This window comes from Tachypleus tridentatus, chromosome 3 (genome assembly GCF_004210375.1).
Source record: "Tachypleus tridentatus isolate NWPU-2018 chromosome 3, ASM421037v1, whole genome shotgun sequence".
Classification (NCBI taxonomy): domain Eukaryota; kingdom Metazoa; phylum Arthropoda; class Merostomata; order Xiphosura; family Limulidae; genus Tachypleus; species Tachypleus tridentatus.
Genome location: NC_134827.1, coordinates 71,168,145 through 71,184,810, shown reverse-complemented (window position 1 = coordinate 71,184,810; position 16,666 = coordinate 71,168,145).

Genomic DNA, 16,666 nt, shown 5'->3' with positions numbered 1-16,666 from the left:
GAAAGCATTAAACTAAAATTCAGTAACCTGTGTTCCATATGAAAGGTTCCCAAGTGACAGAGCAATATGTCTGTGAACTAACACCATGAAAATCCAAGTTTTGATACCATGGTAGGCAGAGCACAGGTAGCCCAATGTGTAACTTTGTACTTAATTTAAACCAAACCATATGAAAGTCATAAAATCAGGTAAGACATAATGTAACATCTACAGTTTTTGAATGGATAACTTTCGTTAACCAACGTAGCTGCTAAAAGTATCATTTCAGGTCTAGGTTAAGAACTTACCTCAATTAGATTAAACACGTTGCAAATAAGACCATAGGAAATTTAAAAAAATAAACAAAGACTTTGGATTTAAGGAATATTATACATACTTTCAAAATTATTTTTATGATTAAGTAGATTATTATTTACTCTTTGGTAAAGCTGCTGCTGAGTTCAGTTTATTTAACCATAACAGGGCTGATTTGTTTCTTAGATATTAACATACAAGACCTACAGTCTAGACCTAACTCACAAATTAAACTAAAATGTTTCTACTTTGTTGAAATAAATTCAAAATTTATAGCACTAACTGATTTAACACCCAAATAATTCTCTGTCTAACTGCCTAACTCACTAAATAGCTGATTAATTCTGGTGTTTTTACACATCACTTTTTTTTCAAATCTCATGAAAATTCTAAATGTAAATTGGATAGTGAAAGTTTCTAGGCATCATTACTTCATGCCAAATCTCCCTGTAGAAAACAATTCAAATATGCAAATTAAGATATGTGAAGCATTGTCACAACACTGCCCCACTGTATAATAAAGTTCCTTGAACAATTTCAATACACAAACAAGACTATAATATTTTAAACTTATATAGACTCTATTAATGTCACCATTTACATAATTAAATTGTTAATAACAGGTAGGCAAACAACAGTTTATACATATAAGGAAAGGTTTTAACGATGGTGTAATGTACTATGTTTTATGATCATATAAATCTGAAAAGTCAAAGATAAATATATGTTATTATGTAGCATATCTGTACTTCTGAATTAGAAGGTTTAATGACTGTTAATCTTGAAATAAGGTGTAAATCTTGCATTGTGAGCACGTCTTCATCACATTAGGCATGGTGAGTTGTAAAATGTAATTTAGAAGGAAGGTGCAAACTCCTATGATATCACTCAATCTGGTCTTTTTTCTACATTGCCCTCTACAACTCACAATGTTTAACCTAATGAAGATGAGCACTACTATCTTGAGATGCTGTTTTCAACCCAACATTACATAAAAGTTGCCAATGTAGCTTCCTCTACTTTAACCTTTTTCAACAAAAAAATCTATTTCTTGTAAAATATTCACAATTCTAAATGTTAACTAAGTGGCTATAAAAGAAAAATATCTACAGAATCATGTGTAGACTTTTATCATCAAGCCAATATAATTATTTTATATATTTTAAAGAATCGCATAACATTAAATTATTTACCACACACTGCACAAATGAAGTTGTTTTTTTACAGTGCAGTTAACTTTATTTATTGGTATCAAAATTTTAAAAAGTCCTGTTTTCCACACATTATAACTGTGTGGTTTATCCACAGCATAACATCTTGACAATATTTGTTTTCACTAGTTGTTTCATAAGCATATGGATAGGTATTGTGAAATCAAATAATAATCAAAGTTAAACACTGCTCCCAAAGCTTTTGCTAAACTCATGTCAAGAGTACGTTGTTTTTTTAACGTGAATAATTCAGTGTCATTTTTCAGATATACTATAATTGTATTATTTCTTCCCACTATGAATAAAGTGATATTTGTTTAAATGTTTCTTCAGGAAATTTTTCCGTTACACTAAAGAAATGCATCATTAATAAACAGTTTTTTGTTTTACTTTAGGACGTATTTAATTTTCTCATGTTCCATAAGAACTTAGTGTATGGAAGCATTGTAGGCTAAAACAATAATAAATTCACAGATGAAGGTTTAAAAGCATTATGAAGTGGTTATTTTTTTAGTGAGTACAATGAAACTTGTAGTATGTTCTCCAAAAATAAAATCACTTGATTATGCTAATAAATTATTGTATGTGAATTTACTACCATAAAAAAACTTTTCTTAACATTTTTCAAATCCGTACTTTTTATGGTAGTCATATCATTATTTCAGATAACTACTACTTGTTTAAATTCTTCAATATGACACAACTAAAACTTATTCTGGTTTCTTTGCTACACTACCTGGCCATTTCCACAGAAATCATCTGATGCAAATTCAATCAAAAACTTCCAACAAATTCTTTGCAACATACTGTATAATTTCAATATTTTTATCCACTTTGTATAATCTCACATTTGAACAAACAACTGCACACTTGATGTTCCTATAATTCACACTTGGTGTGTTTCCTCTCATGTATTTTAAAGCTTACATGTTCTTTGCCACTTACTACACAGCTGCATGGTTTTTCTTTAGTGTATCATATGATTTATTTTTATGATACTATTTCTTTCAAATACTTGCTCCACACTAAATGAGTTTATTGTTTACCACCAGTGTGCATCCTCTAATGTTCTTTTAGGTGACTATTCCTTCCAAAATCCTACACCTTTTAATGTTGCTTCTTCTACAAAACATTTTATCACACACACACACACACAAATATTTGATTTATTGTAGGGTATTAGATTTAACTTTTTGTATAATTTCCTTTTAACCCTAGAATGTCAGTGTGGGGTCACTGTGACTCCATATCATCTGTTCTTAATGACTGAAATTTAATGTTGGCATTTTATGGTTAAACAATCTTGTCAAATACATCTTGACTGTTTAATTTTTGACATTGTTGTATAAAAATATGATATGCAGGAAAGTGATCTTCACAATGGCTATTTTTGTAAGTCTCTGGAGTCAGAAATAAGACAATTTAAATCAAATTACAACTAATAACATACAGTTCACAATATTGTTCTTATTTATCTTTAGTATTACACAGTATCATAAAAGCTCTGAAGTTAATTACACTTGCCACATGTCCAAAACTTTTTAGATTTATAATTTCACAGGTTTGTACATAATATTTGGACTAAAATGGTGGGAAATATATATTCACTGTCATTTCAGTTAAGAATATGTACAGATTTTATATCTATAATATTCAAATAACTCTTTGTAAAATTTATGAATTTGTTTTCACTTTTTTTTCTCATAACATTTTGGGACAACATAGGACATACTGGTCCATTTTGGCTGCTCCACACTCTTAAGTAAATTAACTTGAAAAATAAAAAAATATTTAAAATCAGCCTGTTATCAGTTATATGCTTATCAAGCTCTTCCTTAAATTATTTTAATTTTTCTGCCTCTACAACATCTGAATCCAACCCATTCCAAAGCCCAACTACCCTGTTAGAAAAATGAAACAATCTTAGCTGAAGATGACTCTTACCTTACCCAAACTTATATCTGTGTCTCCTGGTACTACTATTCTTAATATTAAATACGAAAACAGATTATGCATCAACACTCTCAATTTCATTTACAATCTTAAACACTTCAATGTGATCACCCCAATTACTCTTCTTTTTCAAGAGAAAACAATTTGAGATATTTCAGAATCTTGTATGACATTCCCCCCATCCCAGGCATCATTCTTGTAATATATCTCTGAATCATTTCCAAATATTCTGTCTTCCTATAGTAACAAGCCCAAGACTGAATTAATATTTGAAATGGCCTCTTAAGTTATAACCTCTTTAGACTTGTATTCATTATTTCTGCAGATACAACTTAAATGATAAAGAATCTAGGCCAAATAATATTAATACAAGGGTTTTGAAAGAGGATAAGAATTGGATATGTGAGCAATTTTTATTATTTGTTCTATGTCCTTGAATAATGAGCAGGTGTGAAAGAATTGGTACTTGGTTAATATTACTTCTCTTCACAAGGTAGGTGATAAAAACTTTTCCGGTAATTACAGACCTAATAGTTTTACATCATTTGTTGTTGGCTTTAGAATGTCTGATAAAAAAATGTTTTCCAAGTTCATTTAATCAATTTTAAAATTATGTTGGATGGTCAGCATGGTATCACTGGAGAAAATTATTCCACTATTAATCTTTTTTACATTATTTGGAGAGGTTACTACTTGTGGATTTGATATACCTAGATTTTCAGGTAGCATCTGGCATGATGTTACATGATTTAGAAAAAAATTTCTAAGGTTTTAGAGGATAAGTTGGCCCATTCAGTAGAAAACTGGCTATATGGAAGAAAGTAGAGGGTTGTTATAAATGAAGTTCATTCAAGCTGAGTTCACTTGTTAGAACCTTCATCATTCTGATTTACATTAATTACATATATAAATGATGAATTAATAAATTACTTAAATCTGTTGATTACATTAAGATTTTGTATGTTGCTGACTATCAAGTTTCTGCTTTACAAATGGATTTTGATTACTTGGCAAGTAGACAAATAAATGCATATGAGTTTTAACACAACTTGTTCTTTATAACAGGACTAGGGAGCACAAATATAAATTTTTGCAATGTTAGAGTCATCTTCAGCTACAATGGTTTTATTTTTCTAGCAGGGTTTTTGGTCTTTTGAGTAAGTTGTCTTAAGATGTGGCAGATGCACTAAATTTAAGGAAGTTTAAAGGAAGGTTTGGTAAATACTGACATAAAGACTGAATAAATATTTTTATTTCAAAGTTTAGTTACGTAGATTGAATGGCTTAGATGAGCCAAAAGATCCCTTGTTCTCTTTAGATTATTATACTAAACAATTAATACCCAAATTATTTTAAGTCACAAAAATTATTCCAAATAATGTCAGCTGTTACAAGATACATTTATATCCCCTAAGTTCCTCAGTAAGTCAAACAAAATTATGAAGTTGTGTAAAGTTAACAATATTTTCATCTGTATATAAAATTACATATGGATAAAACTTTATGTATTTAAATTTCACAGCTTACACATATGCAAGGAGAGAAACAAGATACACTATAACTATCCAATAACAATTACCATAGTTATTGTGTTTATTATTGGAAACCTTTTCAAAGTTTCATATAGCTAACACAACTAAAATTATGTACACAAATAGTTCAATCACTGGAAAGTAATAGGAAAAAAGAAAAAGAAAACAAAGAAACAAATTAACCTGCAAGATACCTAAAACTGATATTAAATCAAAATAAGTATGTTACCTTAGTTTCTCTGAAGAAATGAAACACAACTGACACAATAAAACACTGTAAAGGCTATGTAAACTAACCTAACTGTAATGGTGATGCATTATGTATATAAAAAAATTATCTATTTCCACTAAAACATAAACTTTCAATTATATACTAAACAAAAAGAATTGAAAATTCTGGTACCCACAAGGAGATATTTTCTCACCCCAGAACATATGGCCATTATAAATAAAATTTTATTTTCTACACGGTGATATTTCTTATATTTGGCTCTCATATTTCTTATCATACACCTCATAAACATGTATTATCTCAACTCTTGCATTTTCCTGGGTAAAAACAATTCAACAATTACCAACTGCATACATCACATCTATATAGCACCTCAGCAGTTCTATATCATATGATGTGATTTTAGATCTTTACCACATCCAGGCCCTTCACAATGTAGTACAATATGATTATATTCTGTGGTAGTAATATAATGACTTTTAGGTTGCTATTTCTTCCAAACTCTTTGCCACAGATTATACAAACGTATGTTTTCTCTGCAGTGTGTATCCTCTCTTTTTTTCTCATCGTGTATCTTTTCATGTTTCTTCAAGTCTCTGATTCTCAAAAACCTTTTGCTGCACATTACACAACTGTAAAATTTATCTATGCTGCAGAGACCCTGATATTGTTTTGAGTCATTTCCACTTGCAGGTTCTTTTACCAAATAGATCACTACTTTTTGGTTCCCAAGATCTACTGTCACTTGTTTTTATAAAAGAAGATGCTGATGTTAAAATAAAGCAACTTGGAAGTTGCTTTCCACAACAGAGTTTCATGTACTTCTTTATACCTAAGATCAAAATATAAATGTAAAAAAACAGAGAAAGTAATAAAGACATCAAATGTTAGTTGATTTATTCCTAATTAATGGCTAATGTACTTATACAAAAACTGTTTAACATTTAAATATATATATATATATGTCAACAGTTAACAAGAGAAAGAATTAAAAGACAGAATGATCCTGTTGTCTTTGTTTCCATAAAACATTAAAAACAAAACTGGAATCAAAGAACATGTCGAAGAAGTTTTGCAGAAAATGAAATTAAATTCAATGATGGCAGAGTTTACTGTGGAAATGGGATGATCTCACATTATTATATCACAACCTGTGGCATCATACTTAGTATAATCTTGAACCATTTTGTGAGGTAGCTTATTATAGCAAACTACTTTTAATGCTTTGTTAACCATCACCCTGAATAAAAGTTTTTCTTCATATGTTATTAGCAATGTTATCAAATTCCTTTAATTCTTTTATCTATAAAATGTTTCACCTTCTTATGACAGTGTAATAATGCTACAGTTCTTTTCTGAAACCAGAATCATATTTTTGATCATAATATAACAACAGTAAAGGACAGTGGACCTTTTGGCTTATCAAGGTCGTCCTATCAACAAAATTAAATTAACTCACCAGCCAAAACAACACCTATAAGCCAGCTCTTATTAAAGTAATTATCAAGCTTTCAATTAAACTTCCTTAAATTAATTAAATCCACCACAATAAAAAGCAAGCCATTCCATAGGTCAACCACTCTGTTAGAAAAATAAAGATTTCTTGGTTGAAAACGACTTCTTTTTGTCAAAATTTATATGTGACCCCTAATATTACCACTCCCACCATTAAATATGAAAAAAGATGATGCATTAACTCTATGGATTCCCTTAACATCTTTAAACATCCTCAATCTGATCCCCTCTAACTCTTCTTTTTCATGAAAAAAAACCTAGTTCAGATATCTTAAGCTATTCTAATATGTCTTTTCTGAGATAAGGAGCACAGCACAATACTCTAAACATGGCCTAAGAAATGACCCATACAATGGCATTATAACTCTTTAGACGTGTATTCACTACTTGTGTAGATACAATCTCAAATCCTATTTGCTTGGATGGCTTAAGATCTTTTTACTCCACAACACTGTTAAGATTATCTCCATCACAATTATATTTATAAGTGAAATTATGATATTCTAGATAAATTATGTTGCATTTATAATTAAAAGCCATCTGCCATTTATTTGCTCAATTCATCAAATAATTGAAATCCTTTGGTAAAACAGTAGAATTCTTCTTATGGTCAGCAACATCTAAAACTTTAAAGTCAATCATCAAATTTAAACACACTATTGACCATTCCTTTAACTGTATTACTGATATAAATCAAAAGCGAGCAATGGTCCTAACACGGAATCCTGAGGTACAACATGTGATATGAGCCCAGCTTTAGTGAACTTCATTTATAACAAACAATCTTCCACTTTCTTCCACACAGAAAATTTTCTACTCTATGAGCCAAATTATCCTCTACAGCTTTAAAGAAAATTTTCATCAAGTGTTTTATGTGACACCCTCTCAAATGCTACACAAAATCTAGACTCCAAATCCACATGTGTACATAATCACTATTATCTTCAAAAAATATAAAAAGATTAATAAGAAAAGACTTTGCAAAAAATCTTTCTAAAACTAACAAAGACTAATAGGTCTGTAATTTCTGGGTCAATTTTTATCACCTACTTTGAAAAGTGGAGTAATATTAGCCAACTTTCCATCTTTTGTCACCTGCAAAATAATCAAGGACTGATAAATAAAAATAATATAAGTAGCTAACATATCCAGTCCATAACCTTTTACAAACACCTGAATAAATATTATCTGCCTGTAATACTTTATCGTTCTTTCTACTTCCCAATGTTTTCTTAACTGGTCAGGGTTCCCATAATTATTAGCCTTCCAATATCATTATTCAAAGCCATTACTCACATTCTAACATTTTTCTTCCTTAATACATTTGATGAAGCCATATTTATTTTTACATTTTCAGTCAACCTTTCTTCATATATTTTATTTCTCAGTTCCCCATATGACCTACTATCTTGATTTTATATGGTCCTCCAAACCTCCCATACATATATAATGCTTTTCTTTAATTTTATCCTTTATACCCTTTGTGGTTTTACTTTGTGCAAAGCTACTTGAAGACTATCTGCACTAGCTGTTCTTAATTTAGCAGTGATATACTAAAGGAAAGACAGCTAATCAACACAACCTACCATCAATACTTGAGATACTCTTTTTCCAATGAATAGTGGGATTGGTCATCACATCCTAATATCCCATGGTCTACTTCGATTTTTTACTTGCGGCCATTTTTTTTTATCTCTTCGGAATATGCCTTCCTTGAATGTTTAAAAGTTAATTTAAAAGTTTTTCACATTGCATTAGTATTTCCAGCTAATTACAATGTTCCAATTCACAGCACACAATTTCTCTCCTCTCTTCAGAATTTGCTTTTATGAAATTTGTTACCAAAATTTCCTCATTTCTTATCTCCATAAAGCAACAAAAAATATAATCCTATTGTGGAATTGTAACTTGCACTCAAATGCTCCCCAATTTTTACTATATCAACCATTGTTATATGAACATTTAACAATAAATTTAAAATAACATTGTTCCTAGTAGATTCCATGACCAATTGGTGAGGACCATCCCAAACAGTTTCTGAAAACTTATTCTTGTCGTGATTCGACTGAGAGCCATTTTCCAATTTATATGCCAAAAATTAAAATATCCCATAAAACATTATTTACCTCTCTTTAGTTTCTCATTAATTTAATTTAATGGTCTGTAACAAATTCAAACTAAAAACCTTAACCTCTTATAGCTACCAACAGAAACCTTAACATGAATAGACTGTAGCTCACATTTTACATGCAAAGTTACTCCTTCCTCTCTTTTCTAGTACACTATTCTTTTTAAAGAATCTGCATTTAAAGAGGTTTTAGTTATTCACACTATATCAGAATTCTCTTTTCTGTTATGGTATTTCCCTCCTCTCTCAAGATTAGTTATTTTCAATAATTACTGCCTTCAATATGCAAACCTTTTTTTATTATGCATGCCACAAGCCTTCTGCACACCCCTGATTGCAGTCAAGTGATTCCAACATGTCTCTTATGCAAATCGTCATGCAACTCTTCACCAATAGCAGGATACAAAACTCATGTGGCACATGTGAGTCCATTTATACACCTCCACCAAACTATCACTTTTCACTTGGCAGTGCTTGTATTTGGATGTCTTTCTTTTTTTGTCTTGATTCATATTTTAGACTTAATTACTTTTCAAAATGATTTAAAATTTAACATACTCAAAATTTTAAAGCATTCAGGTTCACTTCCTCTGGTTCTGGTCACATTTATTTCATACTTCCAATGCTGTTCTCAACTAATATAACATGAATTTTGAAGTTAATATCACCATTTTGGATGTCTCACACTCAAGAAGCTCTTTACTACAGGCTTCAGGTACTGATGACTCATCAGAAATTTGTATATATTTATTCACAGGGAGATTGAACGTTAAATGTGTCAACCTTTATCTTCAGACAGTGCTCCACTTCCTCCTGAATATGTGGAACATGGGTAGGCTGCTGAGGACTTTGACTGCCTGTTTCCACCTCCTGCTTTGTTGTGCCTTTCCATACCTTCCCTAGGAATTCTTTTCAGTTTTCTGACTTTATTTCTCAAATATGTGATGTTTTATACCTTGCTCCATTACCTCAAGACTTGTGTCCTTCAGATCTGGATGATCATACTCCCCAAATCAATTTGATTTTCCCCTGTGATTATGTGATTATCCCACATCGGTTTCATATCAATACACCCTCTCATTTCATGGGGCTGACTGTCCATATAACAAACAACCGTTGGATTTGATTTTATCCATTTGGGGAGGTAGAAATCTCACATTTCTCAAACCCATACTTCCATCTTACACTCATGATTCTTTTTTCATACCTTCCAACAATCCATCTCCTATTTAGGGATCTTCACATAAATCCTGAAGGATTCTCTGGAAACATTCTTTCCCTCCTTTCTTACACATTAGCTCGCTTGTCGTGTTCACCTCTGGTTTTACAAACATAATTTATCTGATGTTGAGACCTTTTAGGTCGTAATGCAGACTTATTTTCAACCCATATCTCTGACATTTGCATATGGCTCCACTTTTAACATGTTTTAATTTTGATATGATTTCAGAGTCCTTGGATTGTGGGGTGGCATTTGTCCAGCAACAATCTATGCTTTCACTTCTAGTAGCCTATTTACCACAGTTGGAGCCAAGTGTGGCACTGGTTCTGGTTTCCTGTCCTTCTCAGCCCTTACCTGATCCTCCTTCTTGCAGCGCCATGATATTTTTGTCGTTATTGTTTTTTTTCACAATGCATGATATATCACCAACAGTTCTGGTGACTAGTTGGTGGGTTTGGGCCTTGGTGGAGCTTGGCATGTGTCAAAAAACTTAAGTAGCATCACTAAATCTGCTGGTTTTTTTTCTTAAAACTTTGTGTGGAATTTCATTTCAGCCTGAAAACGCTAAAAGTATGATGTTAACTCATTCCTGAATGATGTTATATATTATAGTCTGCCACACAGCCCAAATCTTGGGTGCCTGGCTCGTGGAAGCACTGTTAATAAGTAAATTAAAAATTCTTCGTGTTATATGGTGCCATAAATAGCAATTGTAATATAACATCACACCTATGCCATAACAAAGAAAAGTGTTATTTGGTAGAACATTAATTATTTTGTAAGATGTGACCTATCACAACAATTGTTAATTTTTGTTGTTGTTTTTTTTGTAATTTTTCAGTGAAAAGACCACTTTGTTAAAGGTTTCTTCTAAAAAGCAGTTTGTTTATTCTTTTTTACTTTTAATGAATGGTTTAGAAAAACTACAATTTTCTAAAATATGTATCCAATATGGCTAGGAAAAAACCCCACAGTGACGTAAGTAGCAGGTATTTCTGGGTGGCCTTGCTTCATTTCACATTAAATGGAAACGTGGGAGTTTAAAACGCTTACTAGGCAACATTTATAATATAACACACATTCTTGAAAGTGATATATTTCACACACATATATAATAGAATTTAATATTTCATGAAAATTCCTCGTGTACTGACATTAAAAACCTTGACAATGACATTTAAAACCACAATAAAACACCATAATGGACCTAACAAGACTGAATAAATGCAGAAAAATTGCATTCTTGTTATTTTAGCAATATTAATTTAAAAATAGTAATAGGTCCGCATGGCCAGGTGGGTTAAGGCGTTCGACTCGTAAGCTGAAGATGGCGGGTTCGAATCCCCGTCACACCAAATATGCTCGCCCTTTCAGCCGTGGGGACGTTATAATGTTATGATCAATCCCACTATTCGTTGGTAAAAGAGTAGCCCAAGAATTAGCGGTGGGTGGTGATGACTAGCTGCCTTCCCTCTAGTCTCACACTCAATTAAAATGCTAATTCAATGCTAAATTAGGAACGGCTAGCGCAGATAGCCCTTGTGTAGTTTTGTACAAAATTAAAAACCAACAAAAACCGGTGGACAAAAAGAACAAAACTGAAGACAATGACCTACACATCTCTTATAATCAGAACACCTTACAGCCACAACCAATAATGAGCATTGACTACTAGAGCCGGAGATATACATACGCTAGGCAAGATGCTACGCAAAATGAAAAACGAAGCCTCCGAATAAAATTTGAAACTCTAACCTTATGTGAAATAGTAGTTCGCCTGAACCAAGATGTTAAGTTTGTTCGAATACTTTCCACCTGGTGAGAGAGGCTCCATTTAATACGCAAGCTATGTTTGTGTCTATTTGTTCGCATCTTTCAGTCCCTATAAAGATATGGAATCAGCGTACTCGGTTATAATGTCTGTGGCATCATATTTTTTAGCATCAATGACAACTGTGTAACATAATTTCCTGCACAGAAGACAGACCGGATTTAGGTAGAAATGACGTCAGAAAATTGTATTTGTATTCAAAAAGAGAGGTGTGCTGCCGTTGTGGCGTAAGAATAAAAACCCATCTAACGTTGTCGTGTCTACTGACAAACACCACTAACTTTCTTACTTAGAATAAACAACTTGAAACTTGAAATTCAGTAAAAATAAGTTGGATTTTATTCACTTTATTTTGGAATAGGAGAGGGGTGTTAGGTAGAATAAACATTTCTGGCACTCATTACGTATTTCAATATAAAATATCGAGAAAAAGAAAAAAAAATAATTTCATTACCATTTTTGTTTGTTTGTTTGTTTTGGAATTTCGCGCAAAGCTACTCGAGGGCTATCTGTGCTAGCCGTCCCTAATTTAGCAGTGTAAAACTAGAAGGAAGGCAGCTAGTCATCACCACCCACCGCCAACTCTTGGGCTACTCTTTTACCAACGAATAGTGGGATTGACCGTCACATTATAACGCCCCCACGGCTGGGAGGGCGAGCATGTTTGGCGCGACTCGGGCGCGAACCCGCGCCCTCAGATTACGAAGCGCACGCCTTAACGCGCTAGGCCATGCCAGGCCTCATACGAAAGGGAACCACGCCTTGACAGATAAGAAAAAAAGACAAACTGCTCATCGTCAAACCGAGGCTGTGCACGAGTGGCAATTTCATAGAGATAGTGGTGACATCTGCCATGTAGAGCGGCTTTCGCAAGAAACAGTTACAAGACAAAAATCTTCATCAGCGAGTGAAAAAAGAAATATATTATTTTAATCAGGGGTTTAACTGTGGAAAATATGGCCATTTGACGTGTACTGTTACATGAAAAGCGACATTTGATCCTTTGTGTTTAAAAATAGCTAAACATTAAGCCATTTTTCAGGTGATGTTCAGGACACGAGGGGCAAGCGAAAATATATATAGCATTTGAAGATTTTAGGAAAAGATGCTCTTTATATTAATAAATTAACAATATATTTAAGGAGTAGATACAAATTATGGCAGTCACTTAGATTGTAAAATATTTTGTGATTTTGGTTCTCAGTATTCTCATAACTAGATTATGGTGGGTTACAGCAAACATACAATCTGAAGAACAGATAGAGTGTTTCGATTTCTTGGCACGGGAAATTATTTTTTCTTTAGCGTTTTTTAAAATTGTGCATAAATAGCTCATCTTATGTCTTAAGTTATGAGCAGAGATATCTATGCGTATTAGTTTTCTTACATACCTCAATAAAGACCTATTTTGTCCAGAAAATGAAAATCTAGACGATGTTTAGCCAGTATTGGATTATTGAATACGTATTGAATACGTTTAAAGACATTTCTCATTTGGTGTTTCTCTGTTCGTATTACTGTTTCGGACATGGTGTGTGATCATTTACGACTTTCCAGGTAATACTGTCTTAGCATAATTATGTGGTGGAGAACTGAACATTCATGCTCTTTTAAACATGAACTTATATGCTGCAAATTAGAAAATCCTTCTTTACAGAGGACAAGGGGGTGTAATTCTACAGTTTACAACTGGTTAAAAGATACACCGCGTTTTCTAATTTTCGAGTATATTAAAAATCCTTTATTCGCAACTTTAATGTTTTTATTTTTAAAATAATTTTATTGTTGCAATAAAATGTATTTTCCGTCTTTGGAAGTTTTGCGTTTTCAATACAAACAGTTCAGGTCATGAATCTGGATCAATAACATATATGCTTAGATTTTTTAGCCTTCATTCGTTAAACAAATTCTGTAATAATGGGTTCTGTTTTGTTTTGATTTTTTCATTTGTGTTTTCCGCATTAAGCGAGTCACAATTTTTTACGTATTTTGCCATGCCTCCCTATTTGACGGGCAATAAATTATTTTGTTTTCCTTTTCTTTCTTCTTCATACCAGGTGAATTGTTTTACCGTGTCCCCTGTCTCTACTGGTGCTTGTAAGTTTCTTTAATTGCACTGTTTATTCCGATTTGAACATAAATATACCCAATATAAGTCTCATATTCTCCTACTTCTACTCCAGTATTGAGATAAAACTTACAAATAATTGCTCATACAAATCATAATTTTACTTAAAATAATTTATTTGTAAATTAGTAAATAATTTAAACACAAAATCACGATTAATGTTTCGCAGCAATAACAACACGTTAATCTATTATTATTTAAAGCAGAGCCGCATTTTAGGCAAGAAATGGTTATTTGCTCCCTAACCATCTTGATATCACGTGCTTATTTAAAAACAATACACATGTAAGAAGGTCGTATTTTGCTTATTTTTTAATGTTTGTTAAATAATAAGGCAAATTCTCCAAAAGTAGTTCAATTTAACATTTCAACCACTATAAAGCCGAACATTTTCAGGTGCCTAAATACTCCCTACACCTCGTCCAATTAAATTCTGAAGTGGCGCTTTTAACTTAGAGTACCTTCAGGTGTCTCCAATAGTTTCATTAATTATTCATCTCATTCTAGAAATCGACATTTTTGTGTCATACGTAAGGTAAATGGTTTGAAATATTCGTAGATGCTATATATATATTACATATACATGAAGGTTTTAAACTGTCTATTCATCGTGAAAGCTCCACTGGGCACTAAAGTTGAATGCAGATTTTAGCGTAACACGCAAGTGGTGCAAATGACAAAGAAAATTTTCTTTGTAAATAGCATTTAGCAATAAAACTTTTAATATAAATAGAGGGTTAGTAAATCTTATTTTAATTTTTATAAGATTTCAGTATCTATATGCTAAACTGATTTTACATACAGTTACTACTTGCTTGATATAAAGCATCGAAAATCGTTAGTTCTTTTATTTAAACACAAAAAATATAACTTGAATACAGTCTGCAGCAGAAATAGTAACAATTACAAACCAAAGTTCATCAAATATATATATATATAGATTACTTTTTATAATTCTAAGCGTTAATACTTATGTTTGTCTTCTAACAAATTAAGTCACTAAATATAACTTTAGTTTGTAAACTAATCAGTTTTAACTAGTAACGTTATTATCGAATAATTCTCAAAACCGAGAGTTTTGTGAGTTAGAACATATACAACAGAATCAATGCTAATGAATGGCTTAAGTTTCTTTTCTTATAGACAACGTCCACCACAATAGGACATGACATAATATATTTTTCTTTAGATTTTTTTTTGCATCTGAAGTACACTGATTCAAAACAAGAGATATATAGTTGTGGAAAATCAATCAATGAAAGCTTCAACTCAGCTTCAACTTTTGTAAAACTTGAACTTGGAAACTAAAGTCCAACCAAAAAGATGCATGTCCTGTGTGGCTAGAGCTATCTAGTTTGGTAGGATGACTTCCATCAATCCTGGAATACTTCATAAATACCTGTTTCTACAAATAATCTATTAGTGCTAACAACACCCTTGTGTCACAAAGCTACAAAGTAATTAATTATTTCCAGAGTTCCATCTCTAAAATTTGTTATTAATTATACGACGACTATAAAATTACCGCTTACCCTAGAAAATGTCATTTATCCCAGTACGATCCCTTACGAAGACTACAGAGAGCACATATAGTTTCACAGTCGAAAAAGGCACAGAATAAGAAAAAGACATGCATTCTTTGTTATTTAAGCTGCCACTATGTTTTATGTGCCACATTGTAGGTATATGTTTTGCTAAAAGCTATACAGTGTAAATTAATTTTAATAATACCTTATCCATAACAATGAAATCGGTTTCATATGTAGTGGTAATTCCTTTATGTTGCAATTAAGACATTACTTTGTTAAGTGACGTAACAAAGTCTCAAAAGGCCCTGGGACAAAACCTTTTGCCCCACTCCCATTAAACCTCTATCGGGTTTCAGATTATTTTCCATTAATTCCAGTATTAAAAATCTGAAATACCGTGTTTGATTCATGATTGTCAACAAGACTTGCGTAAGGCATGTGCTGTCAGTGCAACGCAAGCTCTTTTCACATATAAGTGTATACAGGATATTATTTGTACTTCATGTATTTAACGAAGTGATTACGCAACGTTTGTCATTGAGAGGTAAGTAAACAGTGGGTATTTATGGAACAAAGTGACTAAACAACACATTCCTTCAATAAAACATATTACGATTTTAAAGTAGATTAATCTTTTAAAATTTTCTGTGAAGAAACAGATGTTGATGCCGAGGGTTTGAAGTGAGTAAAACATCTTAACATCTGCATTTAATAAACTACTTTTGAAATTTTATGAGCAAAGATGTATATATATTCTCTCATTAATTAAAGTACATTTCAATACATACAGGTCGTAATAAGGAACATTAAGTAATTATGACAAAAGTTTCACTATTTATTATAACACAGAACAGTGATGTATTTTATTTGCAAGATACTTTAATGTTCAACATAAAAATATAAATTCTAGAGCATTCTCATTCAAAGTTTTTCGAACTACTTAGATTAATTCGATATTAAAAATTTAAGACTTAGTATTACCGAATGTAATTTTCACAAAATTTTGCTGATATTTAGATTAAGTGGAAACCAAAATAATACAAGGAATGCATTCAACCCACGCTTTCCCAAGTAAATTTATTGTTTGAGTG